Source organism: Euprymna scolopes, chromosome 17, assembly GCF_053919585.1.
Source record: "Euprymna scolopes isolate OS-2025 chromosome 17, ASM5391958v1, whole genome shotgun sequence".
NCBI lineage: Eukaryota > Metazoa > Mollusca > Cephalopoda > Sepiida > Sepiolidae > Euprymna > Euprymna scolopes.
The window spans coordinates 112,571,790-112,595,205 of NC_136498.1; the positions used below are offsets into that span (position 1 = coordinate 112,571,790).

Here is a 23,416-nt window from a genome sequence, read left to right on the forward strand (position 1 = left end):
AAGAAATAACGAATGTACTAGCCTGTTATTCTTTTTTGAATTAATAAACGTGATTTTTTCCCCCATTTTTTTTTTTAATGGAAATCGCTCCAGACAATATATGAAGCCAGTTGATGTAACGAGAAAACAAAATCAATAGTATACACACTTAAAATAAAATTGCAATAAAAAAAAGGTGCACTAAATTTAAATTGAAGACAAAAAAATTCTTACATTATCAAATCCCTTAACAATTTGAAAAGTTGCTTAAATTGCAATAATTTAACGGTTTAATGTTAATCTCTCTTCCATAAAATAAATTTTAACCATGAATTATTTAAAAAGAAAAGAAAACTTATAAAAAAGCTAAAAAAAAAAAAAAATACCATTTTAACTTCAACATCAAATTATATATATAAAAAAAAAAAAAAAGTTTTTAAATATAATCTAAACTAAACAAAAAAACTATTGGTCGGATGTCGATATATGTTTTAATGATTTTAACGAAGTGAAGTATTTGTTTTTAAATTGTTGGATATTTAACGAAGAAGTCAATAAACGGAAGAAAGAGTAAAAACTTCAAATATATAACAAATGTTACCAAAGGCAAGATAAGTTACTTTTCTATTTACATGGATAAGTTTTGTGTGTTTTAACGGAATTTTAAGTGTTTATTTAATTCGAAAAACAAGGTTAGGATAGGTAAGTTAAACCGGCAATAAAAATGGCCGGTGAAAACATGCTGTCTTCAGAGCGTCAATAATAGTTCAAAACTCGAAAAATAAACGAAATACTAATAGAAATCCACCTAATGTCACAGTGACAGTAATTGGGTGGATTTCTATCAGTATGCCGGTTTAACTTAGCTAATCGTCATTGTTTTTTTTTTTTTTTTAACTGAATAAATGCTTAAAATTCCGTTAAAACAAACAAAATTTATCCAGGTAAGTAGAAGAATAATTTATCTTGCCTTTGGTAACATTTATTTCTTATATATTTGAATTTTTAACCGTTTTTTTCGTTTGTTGGCTTCTTTGCTAAATCCCCAAATTTTCTCTATCTTCTTCTTCTCTCTATTCTCTATCTATAATAAATTTGGTGCATTTTCCCCCTTTAAAAAAAGAACGGTACACCTTCTGAATAGCTTCCCCCACTCATAAATCAAACATTGTCACACATCCTGCCAGTAATCTGCTAATATTCATTTGTTTTAATTGCAATTCATAAATTTCTACAATTTCTTTGCTATGATTCACTCCCCCAATTACGAAATGTTTTTAGGTGGTAGCATGGCAACTTACCGATTAATAATTGTCTGCTTTCACTACCCCAGTCATCACCGGAGTTTATATTTCAGATTCTATTATTACTGTGCTTCATCGTAATTATTTCGTTTTTCTATTAGTTCACTCTACTTTTAAAGAATAGCCAATCGCCTCTAAAACTAATGAACGCTCCCTTTCAGTTTGACTTTTACTTATAACTGCATTTTGATTGATTGGTTGATCAGATGTAAATCGTCATTTCATTTTTCGCACTTCCAGAACAGTACAGAATGCTTATTCATTCATTCAATATGGCCGACACGTGCTGTTTTCTAAGGTTACTGACTTTTTCCTGCTTTCTTGAAAGAAAACAAAAACATGTTCAGATTTCGTTAAATAATCTCTTTACTTTTCTTTCTTGACAATTATCGTGACCCTGCATTCTCTTTCCCACAGAAGAGATGTAGCGAGCCTGTCGTTGTTCTATCGTTATTTCCATGGCAAGTGCTCATCTGAGCTCCATTCTCTGCCCCCCCCCCGGCCAATCTTTTTCAAAAAACACCCGACTAGCTGAAACCACCGTCAATAATTTTCCCCACTCCTTATCTGTGCCTAAATCAAAACGTAGATTCCATGAACAAAGCTTCTTTCTTAGAACTGCACGCCTGTGGAACGGTCACTGTTCCGCTTGCCTGTTTCCCTCCCGACTTCAACCTGGATGTCTTCAAGTCCAACACAAACAAATTCCTGATGAACCGCCCCCCTAAGTAATGACACCTTACCAATTCTCCAATACTATTGCTACACTATCCCTTTGATTACTGTACACATATTAACCCTTATCCTCGAGTGGCCATTGGGCCTTGATAAGTGGTGAACTCCATGTAAAAAAAAAAAAAAAAAAATCATATCAGTTACTCGAAGTTGCGTTTTCGTCCGTTTGGGTTCTTACGGTTGTAAAATACCGCTTTTTAATTACAGCCATTCGCAGGATTGGTTTACGGATCGTAGTCGGCTAAAACCTTTTTGTATGTGTGTTGTTAAAATGATGCTCAGTTATTCGTACATTCGTCCGTTAACGTCTTTCATTTTCTTTCTATTCTGTTCGCCACCGGGAAAGTGACAGAATGCATTTCCATGTTAATTTTTTTATATACTAGTTATGACACCTCCTTTAAGAAATTCTTTCTTATCGTTGAGTACAGTCAGTTGAATTAAATTTTTCAATTTAGCTCTTATGCATAGATCATCGTATAACGATTAGATCGCTGTCTGACTGACGTAAAGAACATTTAAAATTATAATAATCGATTTGTGTTAATCGTAACACCCTGCACTGAAGATTCTCGAAAGGATGAAACACTAGTGTCTGTAGGAATTTAACTATTTTAGAAATATATATATACTAGCAGGGGTGCCCGGCGTTGCTCGGGTGTTTGGAGGTGTATGCTGTGCAAAAAAAGAAAAAAAAAAAGAAAAAAAAAAAAAGGTTAATTTTTTAAAACTTTGACCCCTATTATGACCCCTTAAAATTTATTGTTTCGGGCTCAAATCACTTTATTAAGTTAGATCCATGTTCAAGGAACCTATATCTAAAATTTCAAGTGTCTAGACCCAAAATTGTCGGAGGAGTTTGGTAGAGTTCTTAAAGGTCAAATCGTTGAAATTTGACCCCTTAACAGCCAAATTTCTGGCTGACACCCGTCACATCGATTTTCCCAAATCTCAATACCCGGTATTTCAAATTTCGAGTCTATAGACTAAAAATTGACAGTTATTGCGTAGGGAAATGTACACAGACAGACAGACACAGACAGACAGACACGTTCACTTTTATAGATATATAGATTAGGTGCACGTTACATTTTTATATATTAGGTACACGTTACATTTTTATATATTAGGTGCACGTTACATTTTTATATATTAGTTGCACGTTACATTTTTATATATTAGTTGCACGTTACATTTTTATATATTAGGTGCACGTTACATTCTTATATATTAGGTGCACGTTACATTTTTATATATTAGGTGCACGTTACATTCTTATATATTAGGTGCACGTTACATTCACTTTTTATGATATTTTGATTTATTAAATTCTTACGTAATAGTATTGAATAGTTATAAATAGGGCTAGGACAAGAACACATTCTTTTCCTCGAGTGTGTATCCGTTGATATCTTATATGCTTTTATATAGTGGATGTGGTTCTCTGCTGCTTAACTGTGTCGGATATATACTCGAGAGTCAAAATAATGAAAAGAATATGCTGCCATCACAGCCCTAGTTATAAGCCACCATTCACCCCATGTTAAAAATGGGTTTCTAAATAATAACGCTAATTCTAGCGAGGTTACATACATGCACCAATAGCAAATAATCATTTTTTTTCTTGCAATTACTCGAATGTTTGCCTTTATAGAACGTTGTTGCACTCAGTTCAGCAAAATCCTTCTTTTTATGATTGCTCGAAATTGCGTTTGTGTGAGAAACAAAAATAACAATTTAATTTTTTCCCCTACATTAACTCCATTGTTTTTAATACAAATTAATATATCATCGCATTTTATATATTTGGTTCAATAGCGTCCCAATTTCTATCAATGAACAAATGAATGCATCTATTAATCAAATAGACAATTCTTATTCTTCCATCTCTTGTCCACTATCATTTCTTTTTCTTTCTTTTCTTCTTTTTCTTTTCTTCTTTTTCTTTTTTCTTCTCCCTTTTCTTTTTCTTCTTCCACTTCATTTCTTCGCCTTCTCTTTTCTTCTTTTTTCTTCTCTCTTCTTTTTTCTTCTCTCTTTTTTCTTTTTTTCTTCTCTTTTTTCTTTTTCTTCTTCCACTTCATTTCTTCACCTCTTTTCTTTTTTCTTTTCTCTTTTTTTCTTTCTTTTTTCTTTTTCTTCTTCCACTTCATTTCTTCACCTTTTTTCTTTTTTCTTCTTCCACTTCATTTCTTCATCTTCTCTTTTTTTTCTTTTTTCTTCTCTCTTTTTTCTTTTTTCTTTTTCTTCTTCCACTTCATTTCTTCACCTTATCTTTTCTTCTTTTTCGTCTTTCTTCATTTTCTTCTTCTTGGACCCGCATTTCTTGACTTTTACCACCACTTCATAACAAACAAAACAAAGGTACCTCAGTCTAGGAGGATTTCTTCTTCATTGAATGGCACCAGACTCAATGGTTTTACAATTACTTACCTTATTATGGGGGAGGGTGACTTCCAACTTTCACTTACAGACCACTTCATGAAAACAATACAAAAAATATCTCAGTCTAAGAAGGATTTCTCCTTTATTGGAACATACCAGAACAATTGGTTATACTATTAATTTACACATTTTTAAACATTTATTTTTATTGACGAAGCTTCGTTTCTTGACTTAACAATTTATTCAAATTAAAACATAAATAAATCAGTCTAAAAAGATTTTTCCTTCATTGAACGACACCAGAACCAATGATATCAAGATTGCTTAACGTGCTTTTCGACATTTCTTCGTATTAGGTGGGCTTCATTTCTAAGGGGCCATTTCATGAACACAAAATAATACCTATCTCATTCTAAAAAGATTTCTTTGTCATTGTAAGACAACAGAACAAATGGTTTTAAGATTGATTATAATGTTTCTTCGCAAACATTTTTTTTTATTCTTTCCTTTGACGTAATGGGTAGAGCTTGCACATTTATGGTCGTTATGCACTGTTTTTGGTAAAACTTTACATCAACTGCCTTTTTAACAATTGTTTGTTACATATTTTATTCTTCCTTACACGGTCTACTAATCCGTTTATGCGAGTTTTTATTCCAGGTCATTACCGCTTACTTCAGAAAAACAAAAAGAAATTACCTCGGTTTATAAAGATTTATCTTCAATGCTATGGTTTCTCGATTGATTTAAATATGTCTTCATAAACCGCCTTTATTTATTATTTTCCTTTATTGGGCGGAGGCCATGCACATATGCAAACTGTTTTTTAAGTTAACTAACATGCTTTTTAACATTTCTGTTTATTGTTTCTTAAGTAAAATATTTCTTCATAAACAATTTTTAGTCTTTACTTTCCATTAGAAGGGGTAGACGTGCATTTATTTTACGATAATTAGTGTGCTTTTTAACATTGCTTTTTAACTGTTGGGGCCTTAATTATTGACTATGATAATGTGCTAGAAAATCATTTCATTTTGTTTTTGAAATGGTGGGGTTCTATCAATGAAATATGTTCTAGCTTTGAGCCATTTTTCCACGGGGCAGCGTCGGCACACAGGTCCTGTTAGCTGTTAATAATATGCGTTTGTGTTTTTCATCGAAAATTTTCATGGAGTTGCGTTTCTTTTTTCTGTTCTATCCCCGTTCCTTCCCTCTTCCTTGTTCGTATTATTTTATTTCTCTTTTTCACACCAAGTTTCTTTTTCCAATGAATGCGTGGCACAAAATAAAGTAAAAAGGGGGGGGGGCAAAAAAAAAAAACAATGAACAATGCGTATAAATATTAACATACTATAAATTAAAAAAAATAAATATGAAAATGTCTTTAATTTTTCACAAAAAAACACCCAAAAAGACTATTGATGAGATGACTCTGCAATTTTGGAAGATTTCAACGAAATGAACTACTGGTTTCGTTTTTAAATTGTTAATATATTATGAACTAGTTTTTGCAGTTATTCCTCTCCTCCATTTCTTCATCCTCATCTCAACTCATGCGTTCATCTCCTCTCACACTTCATTTCCTCCACATCAAGCATGACAGAAAACGAATGTAGTAACGTATTAATATATAGCCCCCCCCTCTCGCCTTTCATTTCTCTAAGCTTACCGTACCTTGCGAATAAAGCAAAGAAGGGGGAGATAATACGTAAAGACCAAGTGACCTTTCGAAGGTGCTAATTGTTGTCTGTTTGCCAGAAATAAAATAAGACGAGATAAAATGATGATGATAATAATAATAATAATAATAATAATAATAATAATAATAATAATAATAATAATAATAATAGAATATTCTCTCGACTGAGAAAAATACTAAGAAATCCAAACAAAAAGCAAAAAAAAAAAAATAAATAAATAAATAATAATAAAAAAAATATTTACAAAAATACGCAATGTTAGACAAACTGAGACGACGTGTATGGAAGTAATGGAACCGAAAACATCTGTCAACAAACATTCGCCACTTGTGCACGAAGAACAGAGGGTCGCCATTTTTACACGGCACTATAACAAAGCAACACTAGCCATGTAGAAAAAATGACAAGCAAATAACATGAATAGAAGAGAAAAAAGAGGCAATGGCTTTCTTCTTCTTTTTCTTCTTCTTCTTCTTTTTGTATGTTTAAACGTAGCCGGCTTGAATGAAATTCCGATTTTATTGCAGGACGGGAAATACTTAATATATGGTTGCGAATAGGGTTGCCAGAGTTTAGACAAATTTGTTGTTCATGAAGTTCAGACAGATTCGTTGCTTATGGCGTCTGGACAAATTTATTCATTGCACTGGAAATCTGAGGAAATTCATTCATTCACAGGTGCTGTTTCACTGTATCATAGTACTTCAGTGTGGCTAGATAGATGAGATCGCAATTAATCTTTGGGCATTTGTGCACTAGTACGAAAGTACAACTATTTTAGGTTTTCATTTGGGGCATTTGAAGAGTGGATAGCAGCGGAAGACAAGCGTACAACAGAGGCAGAAAGCTCTATTTTATATTTATTTTAATTCAACAAATGTGTTAGAAAATCTTTCACAAAAAAACAAAAAAAAACATATGCGTTTAAAAATTTCGGAATTTTGCCTTTGCTACAAAAAAAAAAAACTAATTCGTATTAAAAAAAAACTCTATTTTGTGTTATATATTTTTTTAAATCTATTTAAAAAAAAAAAAAACGTGCATTTATTTTGTGAAATTTTCGATTTGGTCCTGAAATTTAATTTATCTACCCTTGCTATGCACTCTCTAAATGTGCCAACTGAAAGCCAAAAATGTTGTACCTACACACTAGTGCACAAGTGCCAATCCCTGTCCTTTAATTCTTACATTCCATGGGCGATGTTTGTAACACTTATCGTTGGTTAGTTTTTAAAGTGTTATTTTATTTGTTAATTTTTTGTTAGCTCCCAATAGAAAGTGACTTGTCTCGAGCGATTTTAATTAAAAAGAAAAATTCGTTATTAAACTACTAAAATAGATAACGTTGTCTTCCTGCTTATAACAACATGCTACAAAGCAAAAAATAATAATCTGAAGAAGACGCGTTACGTCGAAATTATTAGTAACTTCAAACAAATAAATGTTTGTTTATAATTTGACTTCAAGCCTATAACATGGGTATTTCATTTTGAAAATCTTTTTTTTTTTCCCGACATTCAGAGATTCTAATCGTTAGGTCATCAGCACAAACCGCAAGCAAATAAAATCTTGATGTTTATATAAACAATATCAGACGTAAAAAAGTACTCCGTTCGTTCTTATCAAAACCTTTGCATTATCGCTAATGGTAGCAGCCACATGTTTCACTCTATCATGGCGCATCAGTGTAGCTAGATGTGGTGTTTCACTTTGCGATTGGAAACTCAATATCTTGCTAAACAGTCGGGATTTCTTATGCCATATCATGCCCGCCACAAAGCAAGAGAAATTATTGCGCCTCTTTGTTTACATTTGCACTACCAACTTCCTAGAGAGCTCAATTTTTTTTTTTTTTTTTTTTTTTACAAAATCCAATGTTTTACGTTCGTTATAATTATCTCTGGTAAAGAATAAAATCGGGAAAATGTGTAGGTGAAAAAAAAAAAAGGATAAGATTTTGATGTTTTTTAATATCTTGATGAAAACCAGGCATTTGACATCTCCATATACAAAAGACGCTTCGAGATTGAGCGCAGTTCCCGCGCTTAACTATGCGCAGTTGATTAAACATATTTTCGATTTTAAAATTCGCGTCAATCCAATTGTCTTGGTACTGAATTTAGGCTTTTCATAAGAACCTGGACTGTTTTTTTTTATTCATCTGTTGTTCACATCAAAACAACTACCCCCTTTCTCCTGTCTTGCCTCTCTAACCATTCTCTATACTCTTCCCTTTAGTCTCTTTTTCTTCCCTCTCTCTTTCACCATTTCTCTCTCCTCCCCTTCTTCTTCTTCTACCATTTTCTATCCTTCTCTTTGTCTTTATTTCATTATATTTAAAAAAAAAAACTCTCCTTTTTTTTTTCCAAGTTAAATCTTCCCCCATTTACTTATTTTTCTTTCTAATTATTCTTATTTCTTTTGCTTTTTTGTCTCTTTTTTTCTTCTTCGTTGTTTCCTTTTTTTTTCGCCATCTTATTATTACTCCTACTCTTTTTACTCCTTATTCGGCATTGTCTTTTCTTTGTCGTCGTTGTCTTTAGGAATGCTATAGGCAATACAAAGCTGACACTATTACCTCCAAGTGTTTCTTCTCTCTCTTTTTACTCACGTGCAAGCGACTCTATAAGTCACTCCGTCGGTCAGTCGGTCTGTCCGTAATACTTTTGTGCTTGGCCTTTTTGGTTAAGACCAAAGGTCTGTTGTTAATAGATGCTGTTCTTAGCTTTTTTGAGCTTTTCTTTGCCTTTTAGCCAAGATCAAGGTGTAGTATCTGTTTCGGCAGATACTGCAAGCAAAGACCATATGTGGGGGCGACCCCACATATAAGACCTTGGTCAATGAGGGAGCAAACCTTCATACCAATTGTCACTATCCAGCTCCCCTATTCCCTGGGGAGTTGGTCCCCATTTCCCCTTCACTCCTCACTTTAAAAATCGGCCTTGTGCCTAATTTGCTCAGAGGGGGAGCAAATAAATACCTCAAGGTGTAGTATCTGTTCCGGCAGATACTACAAGCAAAGACCTTATGTGGGGACAACCCCACATATAAGACCTTGGTCAATGTAGGGGCAACCCTTCATACCAATTGTCACTATCCCGCTCCCTTACTCCTCGAGGAGTTGGTCCCCATTTCCCCTTCACTCCTCACATTAAAAATTGGCTTTGTGCCTAATTTGCTCGGTGGGGGAGCAAATAAATACCCTTTTCTTGGCCTTTTGGCCATGATCAAAGTGTAGTATCTGTTCTTACTACATGCTGTACTTATGTTTGTAATTTGTGATATAAAGTGGGGGATCACTTTTCTGTATTAATTTAATGTAAAATGATCACGCACTTTACAACCAGTCAGTCTCAAAACCATTCAAGTCATTCTCCAGATCATTCAAGTTGTTTTTGAAGGATTCCAGTTATTTTTTAAGCATTCATGTCATTCTTAAGGTCATTCAGTTCATCCTTAAGTTCATTAAAGTCATTCTAAGTCATTTACTTTTTTATTTATTTATATAAGTCATTTCAGCCCATTTTTCAGTCATTTTAGTTTATCTTTAAGAATTTCATGTCAATCCTACATTCACGCATTCATTCATTACACAAGAGCACACGACTAATGGCTATCGGCCTTGTTAATATTGTTTTTAGAATGTGTGTATGTATGTATATATATATATATATATATATATATATATATATATATATAAATATTAGTGATGGGACAATACCAATATTATTCCTGATTCTGATACAATATCCAATTCTTAAATCTCTAAATATTTAACTATAAAAGTATTATTTTGTCTCAATTACCATTAAAACACATCTGAAATGTGCCTACATTTTCTCAAATGTAAAAACACACTTGTGAGGGGGTTAATGATTTAAGGAATCGGTTTTGGCATCGGAAAATTGACTCAAACTTTTTATACTGATTCTGATACCCAAAAAAGCCCTGATTTCTCTGATTCCTGATTCTGATTAATCGTCCCAACATTAATATATATATTAGTGAACATTTATTACAGTGCCAAATTTGCACTGAAGGATACACGGATGTAACTTTCTCGGTTGTACACAGAACGCACTCGAGAATTCACTTAAAAATTTTCAAGGCTGTATCCATTAATTTGCGCCAACCATCTCTGTGTAAGCAAAGAGAATATACTCATAATTTAGAACTTATGGGTATTCACTGAGATTGTTGCTCTGTCTTTTTTCTCCTATTCCCTATATAATCCCCTCCCCTCTTTTTTTTTTTTTTTTACTCTCGCTATTAATTTATGGTCTTTTGACCACGTTTTTAAACGATGTTTTCTCCTCCATTGCTTGCGTTAATCTTGAAAAGGGTTGGCTGAAAGACGTCTCGACAGGGGTTTTTTTTCTGCTCCACCCCTTATTTATCCCTTTTATCTAATTTATGCTTAAGGGAAATATACTTTAGAAGTGTATTTTGGTCTTCTTTTCGAAAGTTTCCTTTTTAATGGTTTATGTTTAAACTATAGAAGGGAGGAAAAAAAAACCAGCAATTATGACACTACGTTCGGTCTTTTTCAAAAGTGTTATAAAATTATGTACCCATAAAAATCTTTATATATATATATATATATATATATATATATTAAAGAAGCTTTTCATATTTTATATAAAAAAATATAAAATAAAAAAAAATGTAGTTTGAATTCATAAGAATACTAAATTCAATACATCGCAGACTTAACACAATTACAAAAGAGGAGTCAACTATATAACAGTGAAACTTAAATTGTGAAATAGAAAACGGAAATCATCAGCTATTTACCATGTAGCTGTTAAATTAATGACTCTCCAGCAGAAAATACCACTTCCCCATTAACAAAATGTAGACACAATCCAGTTACTATTTAACCAATACATAAATTAAAAATAGAATATTCACTACTTATATTTAAAGGCACTTTGTGTGTGTGTGTGTGTGTGTGTGTGTGTGTGTGTGTGAGAGAGAGAGAGAGAGAGAAAAAGAGGGAGTTCCCTATGGACTCTGAAACGGTTGGGCCGATTTTTTTGAAGTTTCACACAAATGTACTTTATATCTGAGAGTTTTTTGGTGATAATTGAAAAATCCAATTCCAAAGGAACAATCCGATTTTGACCAAAGTTAACACCCTTATACAGTCTAATGTTACAAGTACATTTGCAAAGTTTATCACCACACAGGCAGAAGGGCCCGGTTTATTAAATTAACAGCATTCTGATATGACAGAGGTGCATCTGAAATGAATGTTTCTGTTTGTAGATATAAAGAACTCGGTATTCTTTCTAATAGAGCTTCATATTAACAGTAAATTATGAAAGTGTTAAGATAGACCCCGTTCATAGTATATGCAAAGCCTCCATTCAGTCTCAAGAGACAATGGATACCCCCTTGTAGGAGTAGCTGCAAGGATTGTGCAATTTTCTAATCACACCTCTTCTGAATTGGCATTGCTTGGGTCCTGTGGCAAGAAGAATTGATAGACGACTGAAAACAACGCAGATATATATATATATATATATATATATATATATATATATGATGAAAATAATGGAAATAGTATTCCGACAAAATAGAGAAAATAAAAAGGAACAAACCGTAATTATGTGTTCATCAACGTTTCGTCTTTATTTCGAGACTTCTCGACAGGGTTTTTTTTTTTTTTTCTGACCCACCCCTTATTTATCCCTTTTATCTAATTTATGCTTAAGGGAAATATACTTTAGAAGTGTATTTTGGTCTTCTTTTAGAAAGTTTCCTTTTTAATGGTTTATGTTTAAACTATAGAAGGGAGGAATAAAACCCTCAGCAATTTCAATTCAAATATTTTGTACTGGTATATTTTTTGGTTTCTTAATCTCATTCATCCAGAGGAAGTCTCGAAATAAAGACGAAACGTTGATGAACACATAATACGGTTTGTTCCTTTTTATTTATCTCTCTCTATATAGATATATATACGTTTTATTTTTTATTACCGTATCTTTCTGTTAAGTTACATTATTGTTTCAACTACCCGGCCGTTTTTTTGGCCGTCCGTAGCTTCCTCAGACTTTACAGAGTTTTTATTAATTACCATTTCTACTAATATATATATATATATATATATATATATATATATATATATATATATATATATATATATATATATATATCTGCCCTCACCTCAAAACCGGACAAAGGGTTTTGTGGATATGGCGTGCTGTATTCGATTTGACTCAGATCTACTGCATTTATTTCACTAATACCCATCGAAACAGACTGTTCAGTTTCAAGAGACAATGGACACCCCATGTAAGGTAGCTGCGTGTTTGATTGTGAGAGAAGAGTCCTGGAATCGCCAAACAAACTCTTTCTGTAATCGGCACTGCTTGAATCCAGTGGCAAGGAAAGGTCCAAGACTGAAGGGAAACAATGCCGAGATAAGCAGAGAGCACATGCAGCACCTGGAATTCCCAAATGGTCACCCACTTTAGTACTGACCAGGCTAAACATTGCTTATATTATATAGGCTTTGGTAATCAAAAAGTATTTTTATATATGGTTAATGCTGCCTGTCTGTCCCCACGCCAATGGTATCATCAATTCTGGCAGATGCAGTCAGCGATAATATGGCTGGGTAATGCTATAGCATCTGAATATGGCAAGAAAACTATTCAAGAGCCAATGGCTAGTCCAAATCAATAAACTTTCCTTTTGCTCAAGTAGAATTCTGGCTCCAGTGAAACCTGCCTTAGTACTCGCCCACCCTGCCTCTTGCCTCAAGAGACTTTTCACCAAACACTGACATTGTTTTTTATCATTTCTTTTCTCATTTTTTTTCTTCGGCCATATCTCTATAATATATGAATGCAACTTCGTCTGAGTGTGTGAGTTCGTTCCTTATAGACTCTAAAACGGCTGAACAGATTTTCTTTAAAATTTACAGAACTTTAGTGTATAAGTCTGGGAGTGATCTTGGTTGAGTTTTTTCTCAGAATACCCCCAATAATTACCGATAATCGAAACTGTTATTTTAATTTATCTATCCTCGGTAAAGCCATTTTTTTCCATATCGCTTAGCAACAATGATAGAACAATGGGCCGTGAAAATTCTACTGTGGGTAAGTTGATAGTTTTTTTACATGATATGGTCTGTAGGTTCTAACACTGCACATAAATTTCTTAATGTTTTTTTTTTTTTTTTTTTTTTGTTAACTGAAAAGAAGTTTATATAAAATAATTTTATAAAAGAAACTGTAGATTCTCTGCAGAATAAAGATATTTTGGACTAAGTTACTGCATGGAGGCATGTGAAGCTTTCTCTCGGGAGATTTCACAGATTTCGATGACAATAAAAATATAGGAGTGTGAAATATTTGTTAATCATTATTCAATCCCGGGCAACGTAGGGTCTCTCTGCTAGTCTAATATATAAAAGGCACTCTGTTTGCCTGTCTGTATCCATATTTTCAAACTCTATCTCTTCCGAAACTAAAAGTCGCAGAGTGGCACTAATGATTGGATTTTTATGGACCGTTTTTTTATGGGTCTTTAGCCATTAAAATAGATTTTTAAGGAGTCAAAAAGAGTTTAGAACTGAAAAAAAATCGTTATACATTTTGTACATTCATCTTGGTTTACTTTTAATCAGTTCATATGAGTGTCACGTTGATACAGTGGTAACGTCACCAGCTTTGAATGCTACAGTTTTGCTTTCGGTTTCGATTCTCGCTGATGGCACCCAAATACTTTTTTTTTTTTTTTTTTTTTTTTTTAACTTTTTATAACGTTTTTTTTTTTTGGAGGGCGGTTCGAAACTTCATTGATATGCAAATTAATGCATATGAAACTACAAGTAGATTCCAGAGACAAAAAGATTTTGTTCTTTTTCGTTATCAATAGTGAAATTCGAAAATTGAAATATTGAACGGTACCTACTGAATTATCATGTCGCAGTAATGAAAATATCCAACAATTACGAAAAACGATAAGATAGAAAACTGATTATTAATGAAAATAGTTTTCGAAAAAATTTCAAGTTTAATAAATAATTAATAAATTAATAGCATCAAGTCAGGGGAAGTAACTCAGTCCGTCTTGTTACAATTAATGGTAGATGTCATGCAATCATCTATTTGTACAAAGTACATCCTTTATGTAACGATGCAGTAATATTTAACAAATTATGACATGACAATTAGGTAGATAACGTTGCGTTTTGTTGAAATTGATAAAAATAGTAATTGTTTTTTTGTTTTTTAATGAATACATAATTTTTTACCGACTGGATTTTGCTACGATAATGAAGAACCACCAAATGTTTTCGTTTAATCGGGCCGTCTGTATAAATCTTCAGGTTAAGTATTTGATGCCATCTTCCAATTATTTCATCATCGTAGACCTGAATAATTCATATATTTATTATCTCATGTGATTTGCCTCGTTAGAAAGCATTCGAAAGTTTTTAAATTTGTCAAAATGTTTAGAAAGACAAACAAAATGCGGAAGATTTGCATTAAAATAAAAATTATGTTTATTTACTAAAAACAGACAAACAAAAAAGCATTTTTTTTTGTGTGTTTTTTCAACATTTTCAAATTTAAACTTTCAAATGCTTTTGCATTCCTCGGATCAACAGAAAAAAAAGAAATAGATCCTTATTACATCCGAGACTCGTCGCCGTCAACAACACCAAGACGGAAGATCACAGCAGAAAAAAAAAAAAAAAAAAAGCATCAAGCCATTTTATGTAAGAGGCTACCCCCCCCCAAAAAAAAACAAATAATACTGCTTCAAGGTTAATAACAAGTCAGTAATAATGTTGTGACTTAGAAAATAATAATTCTTCTCCCTTTGTCAGAAACCTCACTCATGGAATGTGAGAACTAAAGGATAAAAAGGAAACAAAAGGCCGCTGAAAATAAACCCAAGACCCATTTTATACTTTCTCTATGATTCCGCCATATTTTTATTTTTCTGTTAATATTCCTTCGCTTGACAAAAAATGGTTTTAAAGCAATCAACATTCTAACCGTAAACTCGACATTCTTTTCAAGAGTGCCACCATTGCAACTGATCCTGGTTTTAATTGAAACAACAAAAGTAATTTTCGTTGACATTTCTTTCACACTCTGCCGCATAATAACAAAAACTCTCGACAATTTAGCATTCAATTATTAATTGGGATTTAGCTGCTGCTGCTGCTTGTCGTCCGTTTTTTTCTGTCGACCTTGTCTCCAACCTTTGCTTTTAATTATTGTTTAACTTGCCTTACAAAACCGCACGATGGTCGGTAAAAGATTTCGACATCGTTTATTTTAGTTTGAACAGTTTTCAGTGAATATTCAACCATGTTGTGAATATCATGTTTCAACTATGTCAAAGCTGTTCAAGGTGGGTCGTATCGACGTTACTGTCAGGAGTCCGTTTTGGGGTCATATCGACGTTACTGTCAGAGTCCGTTTTGGGGTCATATCGACGTTACTGTCAGAGTCCGTTTTGGGGTCATATCGACGTTACTGTCAGAGTCCGTTTTGGGGTCATATCGACGTTACTGTCAGAGTCCGTTTTGGGGTCATATCGACGTTACTGTCTGAGTCCGTTTTTGGTTGTATTGATGTTACTGTCAGAATCCGTGTTAAGCCGTAACAACGTTACTGTCAGAATCCGTGTTGGGTTCATGTTGGCGAATGTTCTGGTGCTTTTCTTGACACATTTCATTCAGTTTAATATATCTGCAAAAGATAAGCATAAAGTTAAAGTCACTTAAAAACAAGTCATGGAATTGCAGAGAATAGTTTTGTGCATGAGTAATCGTGCAAAGATGAACAACCATGATGCATCCAAGATCACCTTAGACTGTTTAGACATTCAAACGTCTGCAGAGTGACCATAGCTTTTAGTAGCTTGTTCCACAACCCAGCGACCTGAATAAAAAAAGAAGAGTTCTAATGATTCAGATACAATGCCTATATATGGCATAATCACGTTGACGCACCAGTTCCCGTGGGATCACCGAAGTTAAGCAACGTTGAATCTTGTCAGTACTAAATGGGTGGCTATTTGGGACTTTCAGGTGCTCTCTCCTTATCTCGGCATTGTTTCCAGTCGTCCTGGACTTTTCCTTGCTACTGGACCCAAACAGTACCGATTCTGGAGAGATGTGGTTTAGAGATTGCGCAACCTTAGCCTCATAATTACTGTGCAGTTGCCCCTACAGGGGGTATCCTTTGTCTTTTGAGACTGAATGGAGGCCATCAAATGCCTGAATTTTCATTAAGCCCTCTCTGCAGAACTTGTGTGAAGAATGTGGAATCAAATTGGCATTTTTAGATTATCGACTCATCAATTAGCAGCCAATCAGAACTCAAAGAATGGACTTGGCCATCTGAGCATAATGAAACACTTTAGCCTTAATATAAACCGAATTTTTTATCCATTCAGTATATTTGTTTGTAGCTTTGGGCTAAGATCAAAATGTAGTATCTGTTCTGATGCTACCCTTAAGTTAATTTATCCTTCGTCAATATGGAGGAAACCCTTCTATACTAAGGCAATTTTTATTTTTGCCTACTTCCAGAGTGCCCCTTTTTGGGGAACTGGTTATCCCCCACTGTAAAAACGACCTTGTGTCACATTTTGCTCTCGTGATGAAGCAAATAAATACCATTTGTTTGTAGCTCAACTGATCATTAATTTCAATTTAAAAAAAAAAAAAAAAAATAGAGATCACGTGACAATTTGTACTTGTAGTTGACGTACGTGATGCGATAAAGATGAGGACAAGTTTGTCACGCAGTTGTCTAAACTCCGAAGAGTACTGGTCAAGGTTTCAAGTTGTTGCATGTAGGACTTTCTGCGGAGCACATGCACCATCTGCATTGCCAGCCTCTGGACTCACTTGAAGTGCAAGATACAGGTAAGAAGCGAAGATGTCATATTTCAAAATGGGTCACACCAAAAACAAACACAGCGGAAAGAAGATGCAAAAAAAAGTTAATTCACTTTAATTTAATTTTCTATCAAAATTATCAGAAAAATTTTAAAAGTCATTTTGTCAACGGATCTCTACTTATATGTAAAAGGCACTTTGTCCGTGTGAGTTTGTTCCCTACATATTCCAAAATGGACCGATTTTTTAAAATTTGACACAAATATACTTTGTGTCTGGGAGTGTTCTTACATAGGGTTTTTATCAGAATACCTCTGGCAAGTATTGAAAATCGATAATCAAAAACATCCAATTAAAAAAGGAATGGTCCAATTTTGACTAAAGTTAACACCCTTACACGGCCTGACATCACAAGAGCATTTGAGAATTTTTATCACCGCACTAGCAGAAGGGTCCAATGTATAAAATCAACAGTAGGCTCTTTGATAAGACGGGCACATTCGAAATGAAAGCTTCTGTTTAGGGCACAACTGAACCATGATACTTGATTTTTACATTTTGAATTACAATTATTATCTTAAAATAATTTTATAAAATCAGCAGGTTCTCTACAGTGCAATGTAGACTATAATGTATTATGGACGAAGTCAATGTGGGGAAGCACGTGAAGCTTCTGCCCAGTGTACCACAGTGGATCCCCCCCCCAACTGGAGTAGGCAATCAATCGATTTTATTGAAAAATGGGTAGTTTTATCAATTTCGATGACAAAAGTATGGTGTGGAGCATTTGTTGATTCTCATTCAATCCTGGGCAACGTCGGGTCTCCTTGCTAGTTTATTCTACAAACAAAATGAATTTTTATTATTTAAACAGAATGTCAAGGATCTTTTTTTAATGTGAATCTAATAAAAGTTGGTATATTTTGAAAGGAAATAAGTTTTTGTTTTTTTATTCAAACATAGAAATTTTTCCTGTGTTTTTTAATCATTCTAAACAAACAAACAAAAAATTCTTTAATAATCGAGAATTATTTTATTGATTGATTGATTGATTATTTTATTTGTTGATTGAAAACCAGGAAACCATAATTTCTTCATGTTTACTCCCAGTTGTCATCTCCCACAGCTAAATAGAAGTCCCAGGTATTAATTTCATGTAGAAAATGAATCTGTCTTATATTGACGTCATGGCCTCAAGAGGTAACTGATTAGTCGAAAAATGGTGGGGTTTCCAGCATGGATTTTGATTCATTTATGAGTTTATAAAAAAGAAAAAGAAAAAACACAGCTATGTCATGAAAAGTAAAAAAAAAAAAAAATTACTTTTTCTTCTTTTTTGAGGACTGTACATGTTTTGAAGTGTTTTATGCTGATTACAAAATTAGAAATATTTTGCTGTCATGGCGGATTTTCTTACAGGACAAAAACCGTTATTTAAAACAATATGATTGATGTATGTCAAATTCCTTGTCTCAGGAGTCAGTTGAACGAGGAGGGGGGTTAGATTGTCTGACTTGTACTAAAAAAAAAAAATTATTTTTTTAAAAATAGAAATAAATGAAATACGGTCGTTAAATACAATTATATACGTGCATTCTAATTCATGCAGATTTCGTATTATTACAGAGCCAATTCTCTATTGAATATTATATTGTAATAGCGGGGGTACCTGGCGTTCCACGGGTGTTTGGAGATGTGTGTGTAAAGGGAGGGAGGTAAACTAAAGAATAACCAAAGTAATAACCCTGTTTAAATGTTTAAAAAGATCAGAAAAACCAAAACAAAAAACAAAAAAAACAGCGAACAAATGTGAAACTTCTTTAAAAAAGACATCGGAAAAACAAAAACTCAAAATAAAGGGAGAAAATGAACGTGTTTGGAAAAACAAAAACAAAAAAACACAGTGAAAAGCAAAAAAAAAAAAAAAAAAATGGCATAAAAAAAACCCCTTCAATTCGGTTAAGTCCATGGTGTGTTTCACCCAGTAGAAAGCATAGAACGGAAAGGCACAGTAAAATTCAATTCCAGTTTTTTTAAGCAACTACAAAGTAAAGAAAACTCAAACCAGTGTTCCTTCGTAACTGTCCCTTGTGAACGATCCTGGAAACAGTATAAGTGGTGGCGGGGGAAGGAGGAATTAATTAGAGAGAAAGGATTTTACTACTTCCATTGATTTTAACTGATTGTGTCAGTTAACTCTCAGCAGAAAAAATATAGGAATCTACGATAATCGAGGAAGTGGAGAGGTAATATGCCTATAACACACCTCAGATGTTGTGCTGCAGTTTGTGCATATTACATTCGCATGAAATATCTTGATTTTTAATCCTATTAAGATCAAAATCTTAAGGGAAAAATGAGTTCATTGTATATATATATATATATATATATAGGGATTAGGTTGGTGTAAAAATAACGTCGTTTTTTATCAGACATATATATACGCCAAAAACGACATTATTTTTGCAGCATCTGAATACCTAATGCTGTTAGAAATTTTCTTGAGTTAATTATTTCTTACACTTTTTTTTGTTAATAGAAAAGAACAAACCTTCCGTTCTTTTTGAACGAAGGCAATTAAAAACCAACAAGTTATTGCATTCAAAAACAAATTATTTTCAATCATAATTTCAAATACAATAAAGGGTAATATTTATGTCAGTTTAAAGTTTGGTAGTTTCCAAAACGGTTGTTCTAGAGATGTTCTTTTTGTTGAAGAAAATTAGCTAACAGAGGCTAGAAGTGCTTTCATTCCTTTCAGTAAATCCTTTTTGAGCTCCTCAAGTCCTTTTGGTAAATTTTTTATTTATTTATTTTATTTTATTTTATTTATTTATTTATTTTTTAACTGTGCTCGTCCTTTTGGTAAATTCTTTTTTGAAAATCTCTGGTCCAAAGTTTTTTTTTTTTTTTAGTGTTTATATATATCCTCTCCTGAAGTAATAGTGGGTAATTTGCATAAAGTCACATATGCAAATTGCATAAAAAGTCTTAAGAAGATTTCCAAAAATATACAGGGTAGAACGATAAAGTTGTCCCCCTAAAGAAAACAACACTACAGCTTTGTTTTAAAAATTTTATTAAAAAATTCAATTCAGATAACTTGATTATGTAGTAGAGTTGACATTTATTCAATGTAGCCGCCTTCAGCCTCAATCACTGCCTCGATATGGGTCCGGAACTGGGAGCAGCCTCTTCCACAAGCGTCGGCAAATACTCGGCGGATGGCGGCGATCAAGCTGGCTTTGGTGTTGTGGGAGGTCATGTTGGTGATGTTCTTGATGTATGACCAAACAAATTAGTCCAGCAGGTTTAAGTCGGGGAAGGAGGGGGCAGTAAAAGAAGGGTACAAAGTCGTAGCACTCCTTCTGAAACCAAGACTGGGTCTATTTGGACTTGTGGGCCAGCGTCAGAGTCTGCCAGCGGCCACCTGGTTGCACCAGGGGATCACCAGACTCTTCAGCATATCCAAGTATACTTTGGTGTTGATTTTTAAGCCGACTTCGAAGATGTGAGGTAGCATAATGTGGCCCTCACTTGAAATCACACCAAAGACCATAACCGTGGTCGGAACTGCTTGTTTTCATCACCCTGAGCACATCCGTGTTATTCCTGGTAATCTAGTGATACATTTTGAGGGTGCTGGCATGGTCTTGTTGTCATAACTTGAATCGGTAGAGAGCATAAGTTGTACAGTGGTGCATCTCCGATCTCGCTTGTTGAACATCGTGTCACTTTCAAATATGATAGAAGGCTTCTATTGCTCTTGAGATTTTTGCACAACTGGCCGACTAGTAGATGGTCTGCAACAAAAAAGAAAACCGGTTTTCATCAGATGGAAATGGAATCATATCATCTTTTCTAGTGCAACAATTGTATCATTCCACCCTATATAAGTTTTGAAAAAAATGACTTAGGTACCATCAGCTAGAATTAAAACCAAAACATTTAGTATTCCGGGCACTTTCCTTACCATTTGAGTTATCGACAGAGAAATAAGAAATATTTAAAATTAAACCACTTCAAGCTATGAATTAATTTGCACATGCGCAAAAGTAACAGAAATATGTTGACAAGTTGAAATGAACATTTTACATTTCAACTTGCCGACATATTTCAGTACGTGTTATTCATCCATCCAAACAAAGATTTGACTCGTTATAAACTATCCTTGGTGTATAATTACTATTTCCTGTTAATTTCAGTGTTATGTGACCAGTAATCTTAGAATTTATCGGTTAAATATTTACACACAAACAAACACGCATATATAAATTTACTGTTTTATTTATATAGTTTATTAAATTGACTGTCATAATTCAACATTTTTATCTGCCTTTTTTTCCTTTTCTTAGCATCCGACACATGCTAATTATAGCCAACACAGAATCCAAAAAAATGTTGAATTATTGTGTAAAAAACGAGGGTATAAAATGAGTTAGTAATTTGAAAATTAACAAAAAAAAAAGCAGTAAATAAAAACAAACACGATTAAATAAAAATATAAATAAATGCTTAAAAATACACCTGAAAAATAAGAAACAACAATAAAAAATCCGTTTGGATGATTTTTTTTTTTTAGACAGCATTTGTTATTCAAATTTTCTTTTCACTTTTAATGATGTGTTTTGGTTAATGTCCGTGTTTGGAATCGCTACATCTAATCGATAATTAAAAAAAAAAAACAATTTCTTTTCTATTTTTCATCTTGATAATTTGACAAGTTCGTTCATCTTATATATTTTTTTTATTGGAATCCTTTGATGGTCCTGAATATGACCTTAAACTATATCCGATGGTGAGGCCCCATTTTTTTGTGGACTGTTGTCCTCATCTTCATAGTTGTTGTCTGGTGCTACTAGACCAGGCTGTCTGAAGATATTGGCTTCCTGAGATGAAATGCACTGAACATTCATGCTTTTTATTTTTCTTTCTTTTACAAAACTTAATTATGTTCTGCAAAAACAAAAACAACCCACCTTTTCCCCCATTTCCTTTTTCTCTTTCTATCTTTCCTCACTTCCTGACTGGTGGTCCTGGATATGACCTTAAACTATATCCGATGGTGAGAACCCAGCTTGCGGGCTCTTGGAAGTGTGGAGCCACCCCTTAATTGCCATTGCTCCCAGGTCCACTCTGACCCGGAGTGGTAGTACCTGTTAGTGTCCCAACTATGGGTTAAATAGAAACCGACTTGGAAAAAAAATATATTCTATTAAAAATTTTGTTTTTCTTAAATCAATGGAGTCGGCATTAAATAACCTGAAAAGGGTTGATGTGCCGTAAATCAACCAACCAACTTGGAATCCTTTGAGATGAGTAATTTGTGTATTTATTCGGGATACTGTTACAAGACTCAGCATTCATATTCTGTTGCGCTAAATCACCTGAAAAAGGCCGAAGGATGAGTTGGTCGAAACGTGGTGGAACAACAACGATGAAGATGAGTATAATTCTGCAAATAAATAAATAAATAAATAAATTCCTCTTGTGTCGTATTTCCTTGAGTGGCTTCAGCCTTGATAAGTGTGATTGTCATTATTTTTATTGTAGCAGTTTTTAGATGTATGTGTGTTAAAAAAAAAAAAAAATTAGAATTGGAAATTTTCACTAAGGTTAAAATTAAATAGTGGGATTTTTCTATTTGAAGTTGAGTTTAGACTTACATGTCCAGGCAGTTACGTCACAGACAAGAAGTCACTAGTGTGATGTGGTAAACAATTTTCTTTTTACTGAATAAGCAGAGAGAGTGATCAAGTTTTTGAATAGCTTTTCAATCTCATGGGAGATCGATTTGAGGTATTATTGTTGTATATTATAGGAGGTTAATATAATCTATGTTGATATAAGAGAGAGATATATTAAAACGTATTATGTGTTATCTAGTGGATGTGAGATATTGCTCTTTTAACGGACAGATAATAAACGTATAAATCGTATGTATGTTGGTTAGCCAGGAGGATATGATATTGACGTGTAAACTGAGTCATGTTGTATCAGACTTATCACATGGGATATTTTTACAGTTCATATATAAGAAGAATAATACATGCTTCATACCTTTTTTCTTGAAGAGTTCTTCTATCTTCCTGCTGCTCCGTGACGAACCATGAAACGACCAGCACCATCCAATTGAGACATCTGTTGTTACTTGTGAAACCACAAAACAACACTTTATATTTTTATAATATAAATTTATTACAGTTTTCTCAAATGGTTTTCACAGGATTTGCAGTTCGTCTACATTTTCTATTCTTACGGCCCGCTCCCTTACTGTCTGTCCACCCATGTGACTGGAGCGTCTGTCCGCTCTGGTGGTTAAACTTCAACTCTTTGAATCTCTCCCAAACTATGTCACGTGTTCCTTTACGTCAACTCATTATGTGTCTCAGACCAACCTAATGTCCCCATCTAGTTATTTGTTTATCCAAACC

At 33.5% G+C, this 23,416-nt stretch overlaps 1 protein-coding gene and 1 pseudogene across 9 annotated transcripts in view; both read left to right on the forward strand.

Moving 5' to 3' along the window:
* Nucleotides 1-23,416, forward strand: part of LOC145296892 (focal adhesion kinase 1-like) — an 890,147-nt gene that overhangs the window by 107,753 nt on the left and 758,978 nt on the right. The gene's annotated exons all lie outside the window — the stretch shown is intronic.
* LOC145297171 (U2 spliceosomal RNA) lies at nt 9,304-9,444 on the forward strand (annotated as a pseudogene).